Raw genomic sequence first — 20,702 nt, 5'->3', positions numbered from 1 at the left:
GATGCCCCCCTCACAGAGTGATGCCCTTTAGGTGCCACCCACACAGAGGGATGTCCCCTTAAAATGGTATCTGTTGCCAATTTTATAGTGTTCTAACTAAGGGCAACAAAAACTAGTGGCAGATCCCTTTAACCAAATACTGGGCCATTTTTTTTATACTGACACAGCCATGTTGCTAAAATCTTGTACTGTACAGCAGATGAGTCCTGGTGCTTCCGCGTAGGCAGGCGCGATGGAGTGACGTCATACTTGAGCAGACCGGCTCCGCCCTCTTCATTGGGTTAAATGTAGGGTAGATGTCACCACCAGACATCTGAGAAGCTCTGACAGATGCCTTTCAGAACCTCCTCCTTGAGCTTCCTTTGTTTTGCTTTCAGTTCCTCATCTCGTTAGCCTCTCTCAGCTGTCATGTAGTTGTACTGATTGCATCCCTTTAAATTCCTCCCCAAAGTGCATCAGTTTGCGGTTTATATTACTTCCTGGAGTATGTCTGCATGCTGATCCTACTTCCCAGTCTTCTACAAGATAAGTGTTGTGCATTCATTTGTGTTTTTCTGTTTGCTGGATCCCAGGTGACCCTGACTCCCTCCGTATCTAGTGTAGGGAGCCGGTGGTCGTGTCCCCTCACTATTATAGGGTGTTCAGGTGTTATACAGTCGAGGTACTAGGATATGCGATCATCTACCATTGGGATTTTCGCATAGGCTGAGCAGTCAGGGAGAGTGCCAGGTCTGATGCAGGGCTCTCCCTTTTTGTTCCTTAGTTTTGGATCCAGTGAGTCGTATATTCATTTTGTGTTGTCTTGTTTCCTGTACACCATCCGTGACAGTAGATGAGTCTCCATATTCATGAGCTCCTGGCTTTCCCTACCCTCATATGGAATCAATCAGCAGCGGTTGGGGGCGGGGAGAGCCATGAGCTCATGAATATGGAGACTCATCTACCCTACAGTTAACCCAATGAGGAGGGCGGAGCAGGTCTGCTCCAGTCTGACATCACTCCATCGTGCCTGCCTACGCGGAACCACCGGTGGAAGGGGAACGGTGAAACGGAGCTGACGGCTCTATATTGTATTCAACTGTATCTGCGACCTCAGGACACAGATCGAAAGCAGGACATGCAGGACAGCGGACATCCACGGTATGGGTATATATTTTTAAAACAACTGATTGGTCAAAATATATTTTTTCAAAATGTATGTATATTTATATTCAGTATTTCCATTCATTTTTCACTAGACAAAACCCTAAAACATAAAATCTAACTTTTAATTCTACAAATTAATATGATTATATGTATTTTGACTATTATGTTTATTAGTATTATTATTTTTTATTGCTTTTGTTGTTCACTTTTTCTGTTTTGCATTTATTTTTATTGTATTTAATAATTTATTTATTTTTCTCAGTAAATCTCTACAGTACGAAGTCAATGGTTATGTCACCATACACCAATAACCGTAGTCCCTAGTAATTAGGCTCCCGATTTCTCTTGTAATTACTGGCATATTTCAATATGGCGAACGTATACCCATGATGAGGTCAGGCTCTTCTACAGTATATATTTTAGTCAAGTCCTATTCCCTCCCCTGGTGTGCAGAAACGGACCTCCAGATGTTTCCGAGCCTCTCCTCTGAAGTTATTTCAGGAATAATATTGACATAGGCCAGTAGGACAGTGGAGAAGGCAATACCAGGGGTGCAGATTGGGCTCGGCGCAATCTCTCCGGTCGTATTTTTGAAAGCCACTTCCTCCCAAGTGCCCATAAGCTTGTGTCTTTCTCAGCCGCCTGTTTCATCTGTCAGTCATTAGCATTCCACAGATGTTAAGTACATTTACAAAAAAAAAAAATAGATCCAAGTCTTGGGAAGTCGAGAGAAAGGGACTATTCACTCTGAGTAATTTTTCTTCCTGAGAGCCAAATATATAGCCAGCAACTGCTGCAGAGCACAAGGATCTCCCTAATCTCCCGCAGGAGCTCAGCCATGGTCCGACCTTCCTAGGAGACAGCTTTTATAGGATAAAAAGACACAACGACCCCCAATATCTGTCTGTCACCTGCTAAATATTAAGCTATATCTGGGTAATGCCTCGCGTCCTGTAACCGGAGGGAATTTCTGCAAGGGTAAGAAAAATATATCAATTATTCTTCATTTCTGCTGCATGAATGTAAGCATAGCAGTCCTATGTAACATCACAGTGATAACTCTCTGAGTACAGATAATGTAGTAGATGTTACCTGCAGTCCTATGTAACATCACAGAGAACATAGCGATTACTCTCTGAGTACAGATAATATAGATGTTACCTGCAGTCCTATGTAACATCACAGATAAAAAATGGATAACTCTGATTATACATAATGTGGTAGATGTTACCTGCAGTCCTATGTAACACCACAGATAACACAATTATAACTCTGTGAATACAGATAATGCAGTAAATGTCACCTGCAGTCCTATGTAACACCTCAGATAACACAGTGATCTCTCTGAGTACATATAATGTAAAAGATGTTACCTGCAGTCCTATGTAACATTACAAATAACACAGTGATAACTCTCTTAGTGCAGATAACGGAGTAAATGTTCCCTGCAGCCCCATGTAACACTTCAGATAACACAGTGATAGCTCTGAATACCGATAATGTAGTAGATGTTACCTGCAGTCCTATGTAACACCATAGATAACATGGCGATAGCTCTCTGAAAACCGATAATGTAGTAAATGTCACCTGCAGTCCTATGTAACACCACGCAAAACACAGTGATTACTCCCTGAGTATGGATAATGTAGCAGATATTACCTGCAGTCCTATGTAACACCACAGGTAGCAGTGATAAGTTTAACTCTATGAGTACAGATAATGTAGCAGATGTCACTTGCAGTCCTATGTAACACCACACAAAACACATCCTGAGCTTTATCACATCTGATAAATTCAGCTACGCTCAGGTGTATATAAAGATGAGCAGGTCAGATATATTATAGATTCACAGATATGTTGCTAAAGAGAGAACAATTAAATAAAGACCCTGATCCCTCTCTGGGCAGAGCGACGTTTCTACCAAAATAGTCTTCGACTAAGAAAAGTGTCTGATAAATTTTTCATTGGTCAGAAATTGTTGCTGCCCACGCAGTACTTATAGGCAGACACGTGTTTATCGGTCTTATCGGCTGCATTTTCTGTAAATGGTCAGTTTTAGTTGACTTCTAGCTGTTCGATGGTCTGGAAGTGCTAGTTTTGTCTCCATTTTCACAAATACTCACAAGTAGAGATGAGCAAATCCTTGTCAATATGTTCTTGAAGGCGATTTGAAGAAAATTTTCACCTGTAAATTAATAATGGTCATATATCAGCAAGTCTAAAGTTAAAGCAATGGCCGAAGTTTGGTACTGATATATGATTTATCTTTTAAGATATCCCCATTCTTCTATTTAGCTGTGGCGGCCATTTTTTCAAGGGTAAACAGGAAGTATTATCTGTCCCTTTTGAATTTGGTTCGCCATTACAAATAACAAAGTAACAAGTTTACCACTGACACCTGAGATGCTAATTCACAAGATCAACCAATATGAATTTACTTTCTGTTGTCCCTTTTAAAAATGTCTGCCTCAACACAGCAGAAAACTTCTGATATCTCTGCATTTAAAAGGAATGGAATCCCCAAACTTTGGCTGATGCTCTAACTTATGATTTTTTTAATATATGCCAAACTTTATATTTTGGGGGGAACCCCTTTAAATTACTTATAGCGTACCTCACAATGAAATTCCCCCCTTTAATTTATTAAATGCAGTGCAAGAAAATGCAGAATAGCCGACAATAGACATAAGCCCCCTTTACCAGTCAGCACTGCCAAAATTGTTTTGTAGGACAGCAGCTTAGTGGTTACCCTAGCGTCCTCTATAGTCAAGTTATAGTAGCGTACAGAATAAACCCCCTCCTTTAAAATGAAGCCGGGCAGGTATCCCAGTATAAAGTGTGTGAATTTGGAGCACATTACCTTCTGTCCGTATGTTTTAGCAATCATTTCTAATAACGTACAAGTCGTTGGCAGCGCGTTTCACGATCTCGTAGACTCCGGAGCCATTTGTTACAACTTGTCCCGTATTAGAAGCAGATAATAATTCACTTTTCCAGAGAGAGAGGATGAAGACAGGACAGGAATTTTCATTATGCCTGTTACACATCACTTTACGATTTGTCACCAGTCAATAAATCCAGCTACAGATTCTTAGCACATGCTAAAATATTCATTATACGTGAGCAGCTGTCAAATGCCACAATGGAGATGTCAGGATTTCCACTAATACCCGTCCCATCCCCGAGCCAAGAAATCTGAAGATACTGTAAATGGGACAGACAAGGACAGTGAGCCCTAACCTAGAACCCAGCCCGCTTTCCCTACATACTTGGCAGAACCGCAACTGGACAACAGTCCCTACTCTAAGGTGCAGAGACGGACAAACACCAACGCAGAGTGATACGGAAATGGGTGAGATCCCAGATGGGCTACGCAGTACCAAATTAGAGACAGAGAGTGGTCAGAAGACAAGTCGGTGGCAGAAGCACAGAGGAATCAATACGCAAATGCAGGAACAGGGAACAAGAAACCTAGCTCGTGAGCCAACCGAGACTATCACTGGCACTGGTGTATGGCCAGGAAAAGATTTAAATAGAGCGCCAAGTCTCTGGATCAGAACCTGAAGACACTGTGGTTGGCACTGTTAGGAGGCATAGTGGTTGTTGCTTTTATGGAGGCATAGGGGCTGCCAACGTTATGGAAGCACTGTGGAAAGCACTGCTAGGGGCACTGTGGCTGTTGCCCTTTATGAGGGTGTTGTGGCTGTCACTGTGATGGGGTACTGTTGCCAGAACATTTGTGGAGGTACTATGGCTGTCTTTATATGCCCTCGGGGTACTTTTCTTTTCCGTTTCTCAGGGTTGTACACCACCCATAATATCGTGTACCCTAAAACCACTTTTTTGTTTCCTCTCTCTTACATTGTCTTTGTATGGGGTCATGCTGGATTTTACTTTTCTGGGGGCACTTTGGCTGATCACTATTACGATGGTCACTGTGTTTTCCATCAAGACTGTTGCCTCTCCCCAAACTTGCATCAATCTCATGGTTGAGTGCTCTCTGCTTTCAGCCACCAGTCACGTTCCTGCCCTGATTACATCAGATCTTGTGGCAGATTAATAATCAAATACATCCACGGACTGGATACTTACCTGTGTAGCTCTTTGTTGGATCGTGTTTGTTGACCACATTTTCACCCTCGGATTGTGATCTTGGTCCTGATCTTGATCATCCTGATATTGATTTCTGGCTTGATTCCTCATTGCATTCCCATCTACTGACCTTTGGGTTCTTTCACAACTTTGCTTCTCAAGATATCTTATCAGACGGCCTGCTGTCAGTCGGTGACTATTTTGGAGACTATGACCTGGAAATCTGACCCAGAAAAACCATACCATTTGGAGATTTTGGTGTGAACAGCTGCAAGAGTCTTCAGACTTCACATCTCCACCAGTTCCAAACTGACCTGAGTCATAGACATCTGACCAGTCAGTGTCCCTGGAACTGGGTAAGCAGACACCACTGAGTCTTGAAACCTGTACATTCCTCTGTATAAGAGCCTCCAGCATTAGTAATGTCTACTTTAAGGAACTATTCATTTTTCCAGACACGTCTGAGTTCTGAACGTTGAGTTTATATTACCCAGCAGATGGATGGACGGATAATATCACGTTCCGTTTCCATTGTGTCTTATGATATTGCTACAACACCTTGTGCTGAAGTCATATTCTCGTTACGTTTTACATTCGAATGCAATAAAGGAAGCACATAATGGAGCCGCGGGTGAACTCTTGGCCTCAGCAATGAAATAATACAATTACGAGTGGAGCGCACTTGAGCTGGGAAATGAATAGCTTCTCGTGTAAATCTTATCTACAGCCTCAAGTCTCTACAATAAGACACGGCGCTCATAACGGCTTAGGTTCCTTCTAGAGATGAGCAAATCGAATCCCACGAAGTGGAATTCGATCCGAATTTCAGGATAAATTCAATTCGCCTAGAAGCCGAATTTCCTCGTGTTTCGTATCAGTGAATCGATTTAAATAGTATAAAAAACTAAAAAATTAAAACTTTCCTCCTCCATTTGCTCGTGACGGGCCACCAGCCTCCATCTTGCTTGAAGATCCCGGCCGAAATCCCGTGCGGTGCGAGATTACATCATCACGCCGACCTGCGTGATGACGTCATATGTCACCACGCCAGCTGGCGTGATGACGTAATCTCGCGCCACACAGGATTTCGGCCGGGATCTTCAAGCGAAATGGAGGCTGGCGGCCCGTCGCGAGCAAATGGAGGAGGTAAGTTTGAATAAAAAAAAAATGTATTGTTGATTTTACACTCCGATGCCACGATCATGTATAAACGCGGCATCTGACGGGTACAGTGACGGGGTCGGCGCTATCGCAGCTCCCTGTCATTGCACCCGCTACTTACAAAAAAATGTAAAGTAATTAGTCACGAGACAAATTGTTTTGTGAAATTCGCTGAATTAAATTTTCAAGAAATACGCTTATCTCTAGTTCCTTCCCTTTAGAGTTTTACACCTGATGTTAAATTACGGAAGGTGGAGATATCGATAAAGGATAGCATTCAAATAGCATAATCAGTCAGGAAGACAAAGTGTGTGCTGACGATAAAAAGAGCTGTAGAGGGCCCCTGCCATGTTAGAAGAGGTTCAATAAAATGTAGTATCGCCATAATACTGCCCTAATATTATTGTCATAGAGTGAGTACATTATACAGTGACATATAGTGCCCACATAACACTGCCATATAGGGCTCACATAAAGGGGCTATACAATGCACATGTACAACTAGTTCCCATAGTACGTAATAGTACCATACAGTGGCCACAGATTACTGACATATAGAGCTTATAGAATAGTACCATGCAGTATGGTGCCCACCTAAAACTTCCATATAGCTCTTACAAATGAATACCAGTGCCCACATAAACCTGTCCAATAAGGCCTACATAATACTATTATCCAGTGCCAACATACCACTGTCACATAGCTCTTGTATACTATAATTACACAGTGCCCACAAGACACTGCCACATACAGCAGCTGACACTGTTATATAGTTACAACATAATAGTTCCTTACAGTGTTCATATAACACTGTCATATATCTACAAACTAACAGGACCATACAGTGCCCACACAACATTGCCATATAGCTTCCACATGATAGTAGCATTCAGTGCTTACATAGCACTGCCATATAATTACTACATAATAGTAGCATTCAGTGCTTACATAGCACTGCCATATAATTACTACATAATAGTACCATACAGAAGCCACGTAACACTGCCATATAATTACTACATAATAGTACCATACAGAAGCCACATAGCACTGCCATATAATTACTACATAATAGTACCATAGAGAAGCCACATAACACTGCCATATAATTACTACATAATAGTACCATACAGAATCCACATAACACTGCCATATAGCTTCTGCATTATATTGGCATACACGATCCTGGGCGGACCGGCCATAGACCCTACAGGAAAGATTTTCCGGTGAGTCGATGCCCGGGGGACACCCAAGCCCTCCTCTTAGTCACCAGCCAGGTACATAAGTATCTGATGCTCCCAGTATTTGATCATTTGGACGTGCCTACGAGATGGGGCCACTTTTATGTTTTTTCCCAGGGCCACTTTTATGTTCCATTCCTGCATGCAGAGCCCACACAGCACTGCCATATAGTATCTACAGTATTCACATAACACTGCCACACAAAGCTTGCAAAATAGTAAACACATTGTTGTTCAGTGCATAAAACATAACTCTATGATGCCACTAAATGATACCACAGCCGACACCATGACGTTGGTTTAGCCCATATTGCTACAGGTACTGTATTTCGTAATTTATCTCTGGACCGCCATCCTTTACCAGTGCAGGGACCAGGAGGTGAACCCCACAGACTGCCACTTATCCTGCTGTGTCCATGTCAAGTCAAAGGGTTCTACCATATGGACATCTTTCATCTTTTGAGGTTCACTATGGCTGGCACCCACTTAATCTGCTGAGGGCACTTGATGCTCGGTTTTCTTGCTGTAAAAAACATTACACAAAAACATCCAGTTGGGTCATCGGTCCTCCAGGATGCAGGACAATCTGCCTAATATATGAGAGACAAGATGATGTGGGCCCTCCTAGTACCATTAAAGTGAACGGCCTGAGCTGCAGTACCGGACATCAAAATCTGTACCAGGACCCCCATCTACCATGTGCACTTTTATCACTGGTGCCTTATGTGGTAGAATGGCCTTGGGCCCCCTTAGGCAATGGGGGATGCAATTATTTTGCTACCCGCATAGCTTCATTCCTGGTTGTTACCTGGTATTCCCAAACCTTTGGATGCCATGTGCACCTATTATACAGAGAGGCATCCCTTTCTTTGGTCTAAGATGCCAACATTTTGGGGATGCAACCTCCCAGGATCCTGCAGAATTAAAGGGATGCTACGCTCGTGCGAGCGTCACATCTTCTTATTATAAGCTCGTCCAAATGGGTGGATGAATGAAACCAGACACAGCTGCCCACTGAGGCGAGCTGCTATGCCTCTTCAAACAGTCAGGTGGCGCTGATACTCAACCACTTTGCTGATCGGCACCGATCACACCACCACTACTGATCAAACATAAGGATAGGCCATCAATGTTTAAGTCCTAGAAACCCATCTGTGGTTTCCCTAACCTGGATATGATGTGGTCCACGCTAGCCACATGCTGAACAGTAGGGTAGCCATACGGAAGCTAGCTTAGCTACCATAGACTTGAAGGGAGGTAGATGGCAGTTCAATCTACAGGCAGAGCACCTAGGGAAATGGGGGACCACTGGGACAATACATATATGTTACATATATGTGTCTTGTCTCTATCAGCCAAGGGATACAAAGCCTTCATATTCTGTGCTAAATAGTTATATCTGCTGAGAAAACCATAAAAAGCTTTCAATGTGAATTCACATTACAATAAACACCTCCTGACTGCTGGAGAAGCGACGCATGCACCCCAAAATCACCCCGGGAAATTGTATTTACCTTCATAATATGTAACTGTATGATTGGGCTTTATCAGGGGGGAAATAACTGTCCTCCGTGTAAAGGATTCCTCCTCTGTAATATCCGATACATTCTCACCCCCCGCTGAGATATTCAATTTAAGAGTTCACAGAGAAAGTGGGAACGATACGCAGCTGAAAATGCAGAATTAACTCTGAGATGGGATATAATATTTTCACATTAATTCATACCTAATGTGCTCAATGAAACCACCAATCATAAAATCTAAGGATCTACTCGTCAAAGATGGAACCAGAATAACAAGGGAGGTGAAAATGTATTGGGGGAATTAGACTGTTACTCCCCAGGACTGCAAGCAGCAAAGTGTTAATCTTATAGAAAAGTACTAGAAGGTTCATAAGAATATTGCTACTATTATATGTACAAAAATATAACTACTATAATACTGCTCCAATGTACAAGAATATAACCACTATAATACTGCCTCCTATGTACAAGACTATAACTACTCTAATACTGCCTCCTATGTACCAGAATATAACTACTATAATACTGCCTCCTATGTACAAGAATATAACTACTATAATACTGCTCCTATGTACAAGAATATAACTACTATAATACTGCCTCCTATGTACCAGAATATAACTACTATAATACTGCCTCCTATGTACAAGAATATAACTACTATAATACTGCCTCCTATGTACAAGAATATAACTACTATAATACTGCTCCTATGTATAAGAATATAACTACTATAATACTACTCCTATGTACAAAAATATAACTACTATAATACTGCCTACTGTATACAAGAATATAACTACTATAATACTGCCTCCTATGTACAAGAATATAACTACTATAATACTGCTCCTATGTACAAGAAAATAACTACTATAATACTGCCTCCTACGTACCAGAATATAGCTACTATAATACTGCCTCCTATGTACAAGACTATAACTACTCTAATACTGCCTCCTATGCACAAGAATATAACTACTATAATACTGCTCCTAAGTACAAGAATATAACTACTATAATACTACTCCTATGTACAAAAATATAACTACTATAATACTGCTCCTATATACAAGAATATACCTAGTATAATACTGCCTCCTATGTACAAGAATATAACTACTATAATACTGCCTTCAATGTACAAGAATATAACTACTATAATACTGCTCCTATATACAAGAATATAACTAGTATAATACTGCTCCTATGTACAAGAATATAACTACTATAATACTGCCTTCAATGTACAAGAATATAACTACTATAATTCTGCTCCTATGTACAAAAATATAACTACTATAATACTGCTCCTATGTACAAGAATATAACTACTATAATACTGCCTTCAATGTACAAAAATATAACTACTATAATACTGCTCCTATATACAAGAATATACCTAGTATAATACTGCCTCCTATATACAAGAATATAACTACTATAATACTGCTCCTATGTACAGGAATATAACTACTATAATACTGCTCCTATGTACAAGAATATAACTACTATAATACTGCTCCTATGTACAAGAATATAACTACTATAATACTGCTCCTATGTACAAGAATATAACTACTATAATACTGCTCCTATGTACAAGAATATAACTACTATAATACTGCTCCTATGTACAAGAATATAACTACTATAATACTGCTCCTATGTACAAGAATATAACTACTATAATACTGCTCCTATGTACAAGAATATAACTACTATAATACTGCTCCTATGTACAAGTATATAACTACTATAATAGTGCTCCTATATACAAGAATATAACTACTATAATACTGCTCCTATGTACAGGAATATAACTACTATAATACTGCTCCTATATACAAGAATATAACTAGTATAATACTGCCTCCTATGTACAAGAATATAACTACTATAATACTGCTTCTATGTACAAGACTATAACTACTATAATAGTGCTCCTATGTACAAGAATATAACTACTATAATACTGCTCCTATGTACAAGAATATAACTACTATAATACTGCCTCCTATGTACAAGAATATATCTACTATAATACTGCCTCCTATGTACAAGAATATAACTACTATAATACTGCCTCCTATGTACAAGAATATAACTACTATAATACTGCTCCTATGTACAAGAATATAACTACTATAATACTGCTCCTATGTACAAGAATATAACTACTATAATACTGCTCCTATGTACAAGAATATAACTACTATAATACTGCTCCTATGTACAAGAATATAACTACTAGAATACTGCTCCTATGTACAAGAATATAACTACTATAATACTGCTCCTATGTACAAGAATATAACTACTATAATACTGCTCCTATGTACAAGAATATAACTACTATAATACTACCTCCTATGTACAAGAATATAACTACTATAATACTGTACTCTATGTACACAAATAAGTAATCTATTGTAGTACATCACAATGTCTATGCATCTGTAATAATGGACCACACCAGTTTTCCTGTTAACCTTCACTTGTCCCCTTATAGTCGTAACTAATCCATAATTAGCATTGGTACAGGTGAAGTATTGATTGACTACTAAATAATTGTGAGCTTAGTGTCTCGCTCTACATCCCTCTTCACCCCTGTCCCAGAGGCCGGTGACAAGGTGCTGCTAATAATTAGGGTCCATTGATTAGTTAAATGGTGACATGTGACATGAGGCTGTGTGCTCCCTTCTCCCGAAATAGACCCCCGTCTCTATTCCTGTACTGGTGATTACATGTGAATCCATTAGCTCCGTCTTTGTGGCATTTTGTAATGTCTGCTCCAACACTAATGAGCAAATGGAAGAAAAATGTAAATATTGGAATTCTGCCAGAAGAGCAAAATTCCCGAAGAGGGACGCACTAATTGTATATACAGTAGCGGTGCAGACGTCTGCCTGCCTTATGCGCTGCTATAGTCAGACCTAAGCTATAATGGGCCAAGATGGGAGGTGATGCGGACAGTGGAAGATCTTACATTTTTCTGTCCTTCCAGTTATAGCTAGTAGATACTGAAATAGAAATAGTGCCTACAAATGTAGCTAAAAGCATTTGCATTTCTCACCTTGCTGCTTTAATCCAGACCAAAACCCAAACTGCTGACAGCATAATTCAAACCCCAGAGCTATTATACCAACGCAATAATTCAGATCTTAGACCAAACCATAAAATTTAGAACTCAGACCAGACCCTAACATTCAGACCAGATCCTAACATTCAGACCTCAGACTAGACCCTAACAAACTCAGGCAAGGCCGTAACATTCAGACCTCAGGCCAGACACCAAAATTTAGACCTCAGACCAGACTATAACAAACCCTGACTAAACCGTTACATTCAGAAAGACCAAACCCTAAAATTCAGAACTCGACCCTAGCATTGAGATCTTAGACTAGATCCTAAGATTCGGACGTTAGACTAGACCCAAACAAACTCAGTTAAGGCCCTTACATTCAGACCTCAAGCCAGACTCTTACATTCAGACCTTAGACCAGACCCTTAAATTCAAACTTCAGACCAGACCCTAAAATTCAGATATCAGACCAGAACCTAGCATTCAGACCTCAGTCCAGAGCCTAACATTCAGAACTCAAAGCAGACTCTTACATTCAGACCAGACCCTAAAATTCAGACCTCAGACTAGACCATAACATTCAGACCTTAGACCAGACTGTAAAATTCAGACCCCAGCCAAGAACTTAACATTCAGACCTTAAACCAGACCCTAAGACTCAGAGCAGACCCTAGCATTCAGAACTCAGACCAGACCCTTACATTCAGACATTAGAACAGACCCTAACATTCAAACTTTAGACCAGACCCTGAAATTTAGACCTTAGACTAGACCCTAACATTAAAACCTCAGACTGGACTTTAAAATTCTGACCTCAGACTAGACCCTAACATTCAGACCAGACCTTAAAATAGTTTATTGACCCCCGCCCCTTCCCCTCCTTCTCAAATAGGACAATACCTGGGACTAAAACTTGCTGGGATTTTTCAGGCAAATCCAGGACTTTTTGCCGCTATGCATCGGGCAGGCCAATGTTTTTGATTTTCCGAAATTTTAATATTTGAGAAATAGATTATGCATTCTTCTTTGGATCATCTCACAGCAGAATCCATTTTTCATTTTGAAGGAAAAAAAACTATGTTTTTCTTGGACACTATCAAAGTCCTGACTCCGGGAACTAGCAGTATTCTGAGATCATTGAGCCTCGAGCTCCGACTGTCAGGCGGGTGAATAATAAAAAAAACATTTTCTTATCATTACTAGTCAGATCAGCTCTACTTTAAATTTGAGGGGCCTCGAATTAGATTCCTAATACACTGACATGAACAATAAATCACTGTGATCCTGCAGCTAGCCTTCCTGTCTATTACTCATATTGGGAGACAAGCTCCGTGACTACGACCGCGTATGCCGTCATTAGGAAGTCAGCAGATTCTGTGTATGGAGATGATAAAGTGTCACCCACGGATTATCGGGTTGAGGTGTGTAACTAGTAATATGAGATAAAGAACCCCTGTCCATATGGCGTGCTGGAACATGTATGGACATTTCTCCAGACACCTCTCTCTTCTCTATCAGTCTCTCTAGCAGTCTCCAGCATAGCAGACAGAAGTTCCAATAACTACTTTATTACATCCAGCAACATATCTGCTAATGGTAGTCACCTAGACAGGAAGTTGAGTAGTAGCTAGGTAATATGTGGTGCTAGACCCTACAGAATATATTTAAAGGGCACCCATCAGCGGAACAAACGTTATTAAACCAGGTATACTTCCTAGTAGGGCTGATCCTGCTGATTAAAATGATACCTGTCTTGTGAAAATCGGTTCTGGCATTCCTGAGAAAAAATACTTTTATTCTTTATACAGATGAAAGCTTCAGTGCACCAAGGGGAGTGGCCAGCACTGGAAAGCTGATGAGCTAGGCCCCACCCCTCTGTACTTAGAAGCCCTCATTTGCTTAAAGAAGAAAAGTATTTTTTTCTCAGGAACGCCACAACCGATTTTTACAAGACACGTATCGTTTTAATCAGCAGGGCCAACTCTACTAGGCAGTATGTCTGGTTTAATAGGGTTCATTCTGCTGATAGACACCCTTTAAACTGGCCATAGACTTAACTTGACCAAGTTCCCCAACTCCCAAATAAATTTGTATACATAGCTGAACAAGGATTAGAGATACAACTGTGTTGGCACATATCTCCAAGGGGTTCAAAGGATCAGTTATAACCACTCCATGAATCTACAAGCGATACCGAAGGGTTGCAAGGCTGAGCCCAGACATAGTAGATTTGCAGAAGATCCTGTCGAAGGAACAAAAATAGACGGTGGATTGGCGAAAGGAATTTTTGCCTCATCAGTAGATCTGAGGGGCCAGAGCATGACACAAGGATTCTCCTTTCACTTCCTGTGTCATGCTCCACCCCCTCGGGCAAAGCAATAGGTATAACACAGTGTTTCTGTTTGACTCGCAGTGTTCCTTTAAGAGGAGCTTGTGAGAAGGGAACCATAGGGATGCAGCAGAATTTTTAGGATTCTGTAATTTTTAATTTGCCACATTTAAAGTTTCCCAGAAGTGAAGCCTGCACGTTTCCTGCTGAGGTTGCAGTCGTAAAACCTCACATGCTCCACTTCTGGTCCTGGCAGATCTGGTGTGCCCCTTGTTTTTTCGGTTAATGGTTTTTGCTACGTTTGCACTTTCTAAACCTAAGGAAATATCCATGTAACCACATTGGGGGGGTCATGTACAGGGTCTTAAAGGGATATTATCCTGGGAATCATTTTTAAGGAATTTTGCAGCACAGCTTCTGTCTTGGGAGCTTAAGAAGTGAAACCTTTTCTCTATAGTTTTTTATAGGGGAAAAAAATGTTGTGCAACTTGAATTGCTTCATGTAACTAAAGTCGTATGAGCAGTAACTGCAGGCGGGACACATCCTGTAGTGTGTGTGAATAGACCCTTATAATCTGCTGGGCTTTTATTCTGTCTTACGCATTCCCACAAGATATCCAGAGACTCTCCTAATAATGTCAGACCTCCCTGACTCCCTGATGTAAACATGCAGGGAAAGCAACTGATGGCAGTTCGTTACTCTGTGAGCTAAACACAGCAACACAAAACTCTCTCTGAAGCTTAAAGGGCGTTACCTTCACTGGTGCATTGTAGCAGACTCTCAGCTGTGTGAGCAGGACTAGATCAGGATGTGTTACCAGCCTCTGGGTGACTACTGTATAGCTCCTATTCACTGACAGCAAGCATGGGTCTTGAAACTGGCAAGAAATTCGAACCCAAAGTATATCAGGAAGTTGAAGAGCCTGATGCTGATGCATAACAGCTGAACGATATGCTACTGTGCCAGGGGAAAACCGGGGAGTGACATCATCATGCAGCAATAGTGACATCATCATTGGCAAAAAAAGGGGGGTGCAGGGAGCCCTACAGGTCTTCGGATCTTGGTCTACCCCCCACTGTGTATCTGTTGTCCAGATAAGGGCACTCTCTGATGGTTGTGGAATGCACTTGCAGAGAAACATGATGGGAGTTATTGTCCGTCTGTAGATCTGCGCCACCTTAAAAGACGTCTCCACGAACCAGTGACTAGATCCAGAATGCCGTGTTAAAGGGACCCCACTAAGCAGATGCATGTGGGAATCCATGCGTGGCCCCCTTCGGCCTTCATGAGCACCTCCAGCCCGGGTCTGTATTCAATTTAACTCTTTAATTGGATACAAGTATGAAATAATAAACAGGATGAAAGGTTTAAAGATGAAAGGCTCCTGTGCTCATATTATACCTGCACATGGAAACAATCAGCATGCATGGATCACTACAATGATATTGATTGGCTCAAAAGATAAAAATAAATAAAAAACGAGCCATGTCTCTTTTTTTGGCCTCCAAATTCAGGACCATGGATGATACTTTGCACTGAGGTACTCTTTAAGAAATTGCTCTCCACGCCGTGCACTATTTTATGCAGTCCGTGTAGATACATCTATTTAACGTGGTCCCTAGGACATGCGATGAATCTGTTCCCCCGTGGTATCAAGGGGGCCCAACCTCAGCCTGTACAACTATTCGTAATTCGATTTGCAATGAAATCTGTCATGAATTGTGGGGACGGGATTGTCTGTAATCCCGGGACATGCACCGGTAATTGAGAGCTCTGTAAATCTGCTGATCATGATGGATGGCTCCATAGGATCCCCTGACAGGTCCTACACCTCCGGGACCCCCGCTCTGCAGAAGACAGTATTACATATTGTGACCGAGCAAAAACCTAAAACCAAGTCAAAATGATGTTATAAATTTACTGCATTCAACTTGTTATATGGCCATATGGCAAAAAAGTGCCACAACAAGGGGGCAAATGGCTACTTGTGACCTGTGGAAACAATGGGCTCTTAGCCAGGACCCCCTTTCCTAGGGAAACCCTGAAGATGCCAACCCAGGAGAAAAGCAAAACACAATATATGGCGGTATTAATCGTGAATTGTTCTGTATCTGTAGTAAGAACTACTGTATATGGCAGTATGATGTGGGCTCTTGTTTGGATTCTGCATATTATTTGGACATATATTCTAGCATTATGGTTGCTGTGTATATCAGTATTATATTGGCACTTTGTGGCAGTATTATGTGGACTCTTGTTTTAATACTGCATATTATTTGGGCACTAGAATGGAGGCTTTATGGGGGCTGTATGTATCAGTATTATACTGGCACCATAGGGAAGTATTATGTGGACTCTATATGGTACTATTATGCGGGCTGTATGTATCACTATTGTCTTGGCATTCTATGTCAGTATTATGTGGGCTACTGAACATTATTTGGATACTATATAGTGCTATTATGTTGGCGGTATATATCAGTATTATCTTAGCATTATATAGGAGTATTTTGTGGGCTCACATTTGGGTACTGCATATTATTTAGCCACTATATGGTAGTATTATGGGGGGCTGTATGTATTTGTGTTATCTCTATAGCAGTATTATGTGGGCTCTTGTTTGGATTTTATATATGGTTGTATTATGTGTGTTATATATCAGTATTATCTTTACACTATATAGTGTTATTATTTGGGCAGAAATGATCTCTATATTGGCTTGATGCTCAGGACCTTGATTCCTTGCTGATTACTTGTCTATATTGGGTGGTGGGATCTTGATGTCTATCTTCTGTCATGGCGCGGGGTTCTCTGTACCCTACTAGTGCAGCTCAGACAGAAAGTAAAGATTTAAAGGGACTGAATGTTTTTCTACGCACCCAAACATCTTTTCTAATGCATCTCTGCCTTGACATCTTGGTTACATCTACACCTCAGAGGCACCTTGATTTCCTAATTCCAGCTCTCCGGTGGACAAATCATTGTGAGACCATCTTCAAAACACACTGGGCACACGAGGGTTAACTATAACATAAAAGGGCAGCATACAGTACAGTAATATTCCGCTCTCTCTCCCCTCCCCCTGACATTTATATATCTCCTCCTGTCCATTAATAGAGCCAGGATCAGTGGCCGGGGTCCCTCTAATTGATATGGATGCTGTGGAGCCTCATGAGGAGGTAACTGATTGTGTGTTGTATAAATGGAGGCGAGAAATCAGGAGCGATCGTGAAATACTCGGTAACAAGAGATTAATTACTGAGTGTAGCCGTCCGCAGAGCATCGTCCCGCAGTACAGTGCAGGCTGATGGAGTGCGAGGGGCTGGACACCATTGATGGTACTACTGCATGGAGGGTGGTACTGATCCTACACATCCCCCCAAATGTACCATTGGGCCCATCCTTTTCTAGTTTTGCCCCTGTCCACTGGCCCGCACCCGCCTCCCATGGGTAGTCAAGACCACCTACGTTCAGCATATAATTTACCCTTAGTGCCCCTATCCAGTAGTTATGCCACCTTAGTGTCCCCATATGCTAGTTTTGTCTCCTTAGTACTCTCTTCACAGTAGTTTTGCTCCCATATTGTCCCCACACAGTAATTATACCACCTAAGTGCCCTGATACAATAGTTTTGCCCCCTTAGTGCTCCCTTCGCAGTAGTTTTGCCCCCATAGTGTCCCCCCACAGTATTTATACCACCTAAGTGCCCCCATACACTAGTTTTGCCCCCTTAGTGCCCCTTCACTGTAGTTTTGCACTATTTATGCACCTTTCACAGTAATTTTGCCCCCATTGTGCATGCACACAGTAATAATGCTCCCTTAGTGCCCCCAAATACTAGTTTAGATCCCTTAGTGCCCCATTCACAATAGTTATGCCCCCTTAGTGCTCCCACACAACTGTTATGCCCCCTTAATGCCCCCACACAGTAATGCTCCCTCTTAGTGCCCCTGCACAGCAGTTTTGCCCCCATAGTGTCCCCCCACACAGTAATTATGCCCCTTAGTGCTCTCATACAGCAGTTATACCCCTTTAGTGCCCCCACATAGTAGTGCACCCCCTTAGTGTCTCCCTTACATTAGTGAAGCACCTAATGCTCACCTAGTTCTGTTCCCCTGATGAAAGGTTCACATCCTGCTGTGCCTAGCAGGAGCGATGTAGTGATGTCATCAAGTCTACAGGGCTGACAGAGTGGACAGGCTGGACAATGATCCTCATCCAGTGCGCTCTTCTACTCAGTCCAGCATGTTTAATGCCACTGCTTCAGTCCTGCTGGGAAGAGCACAGGCTCTGGAATGAGACCCAGGCCATAATGGATGACAGACATTTATTGCAGCCCGGGCCTCCATGCCACTGCGGGCCCCATAGCAGCCGCCACAGATGGTATGTCGATAATCCCACCCTTGGCAGTAGAGGCCACTCAGATGCAGGAAACTATTTTTTGGAGGGGCAAGACAATGTGGGGGCCTTCTGCTATCTAGTTCTGCTCTGCTGCAACAAAAGAATGCCAATATCTAGTTCAGAATCTCAAGGTCCCAGTAGACCCAAATGCATCCATTATGATCCTTGTGTTATACTTGTGATATAATTCAGTCAATACAATCTTAAAGGAGAATCATAAAGGATCTGGACACTTGTCATTGTCAATAAACTTCTGAGACACTGGGATGGCTGTGTTATCTTGCAAAGTGATAAGATAAAAAGACTATTCAATTATGAGACTCACAGGGAAAAAGCCTGTGGAGCAATTATACTGATTAGTCATTAGGGTCTCCCCTGGAATGTATAAAGCAGCTCTATGGATCTATGATGTTCTCCATCTTTGATAATTGCACTGTTGTATCCCATGGGTTTTCAAATAGTGTCACCTTCATGTCAACTTCCACCATTTGGAATCTCCAATGACCTATTGGAGATGAAGTATGTGATGTACATCGGGGACTTAAAGGTACCACCTATAGGTCACCAGTGTCTATCTCATCTAAGCTAGGACCAAGCAGTGTGGAAGCCCAAATAAAATGATGTGCCTGAGGAGTAGTGGCTATGAGGTGCCTCAAACTGCTGAGATGAGAATGATGGGACTTTAAGTTCATTCTTTGACCTCACTCACCTCTATTAGTCTATGTATACTAGCTAAAGCAAATATTAAGGATTGTAAGGGTGGATGATTGATATGATTTATGGATATACACTACGTGCAGAATTATTAGGCAAATGAGTATTTTGACCACATCATCCTCTTTATGCATGTTGTCTTACTCCAAGCTGTATAGGCTCGAAAGCCTACTACCAATTAAGCATATTAGGTGATGTGCATCTCTGTAATGAGAAGGGGTGTGGTCTAATGACATCAACACCCTATATCAGGTGTGCATAATTATTTGGCAACTTTCTTTCCTTTGGCAAAATGGGTCAAAAGAAGGACTTGACAGGCTCAGAAAAGTCAAAAATAGTGAGATATCTTGCAGAGGGATGCAGCACTCTTAAAATTGCAAAGCTTCTGAAGCGTGATCATCGAACAATCAAGCGTTTCATTCAAAATAGTCAACAGGGTCGCAAGAAGCATGTGGAAAAACCAAGGCGCAAAATAACTGCCCATGAACTGAGAAAAGTCAAGCGTGCAGCTGCCAAGATGCCACTTGCCACCAGTTTGGCCATATTTCAGAGCTGCAACATCACTGGAGTGCCCAAAAGCACAAGGTGTGCAATACTCAGAGACATGGCCAAGGTAAGAAAGGCTGAAAGACGACCACCACTGAACAAGACACACAAGCTGAAACGTCAAGACTGGGCCAAGAAATATCTCAAGACTGATTTTTCTAAGGTTTTATGGACTGATGAAATGAGAGTGAGTCTTGATGGGCCAGATGGCTGGATTGGTAAAGGGCAGAGAGCTCCAGTCCGACTCAGACGCCAGCAAGGTGGAGGTGGAGTACTGGTTTGGGCTGGTATCATCAAAGATGAGCTTGTGGGGCCTTTTTGGGTTGAGGATGGAGTCAAGCTCAACTCCCAGTCCTACTGCCAGTTTCTGGAAGACACCTTCTTTAAGCAGTGGTACAGGAAGAAGTCTGCAAGGTAAGAAAAACATGATTTTCATGCAGGACAATGCTCCATCACACGCGTC

The 20,702-nt window shown here is 41.7% G+C and overlaps 1 protein-coding gene across 1 annotated transcript in view; it reads left to right on the top strand.

Annotated features, from left to right (window-relative positions):
• The first annotated feature begins 1,583 nt into the window (after positions 1-1,583).
• LOC122934980 overlaps positions 1,584-20,702 on the top strand; it is a 78,345-nt gene continuing 59,226 nt past the window's right edge. The window contains exon 1 of the mRNA XM_044290675.1: positions 1,584-2,124. The gene's annotated coding sequence lies outside the window, so the exon portion shown is untranslated. The remainder of the gene's footprint in view (positions 2,125-20,702) is intronic.

The sequence above is a fragment of the Bufo gargarizans genome, chromosome 4 (assembly GCF_014858855.1).
Source record: "Bufo gargarizans isolate SCDJY-AF-19 chromosome 4, ASM1485885v1, whole genome shotgun sequence".
NCBI lineage: Eukaryota > Metazoa > Chordata > Amphibia > Anura > Bufonidae > Bufo > Bufo gargarizans.
Note: the sequence above shows the minus strand (reverse complement) of the source record. Positions and strands in the feature narration are given on the sequence as shown.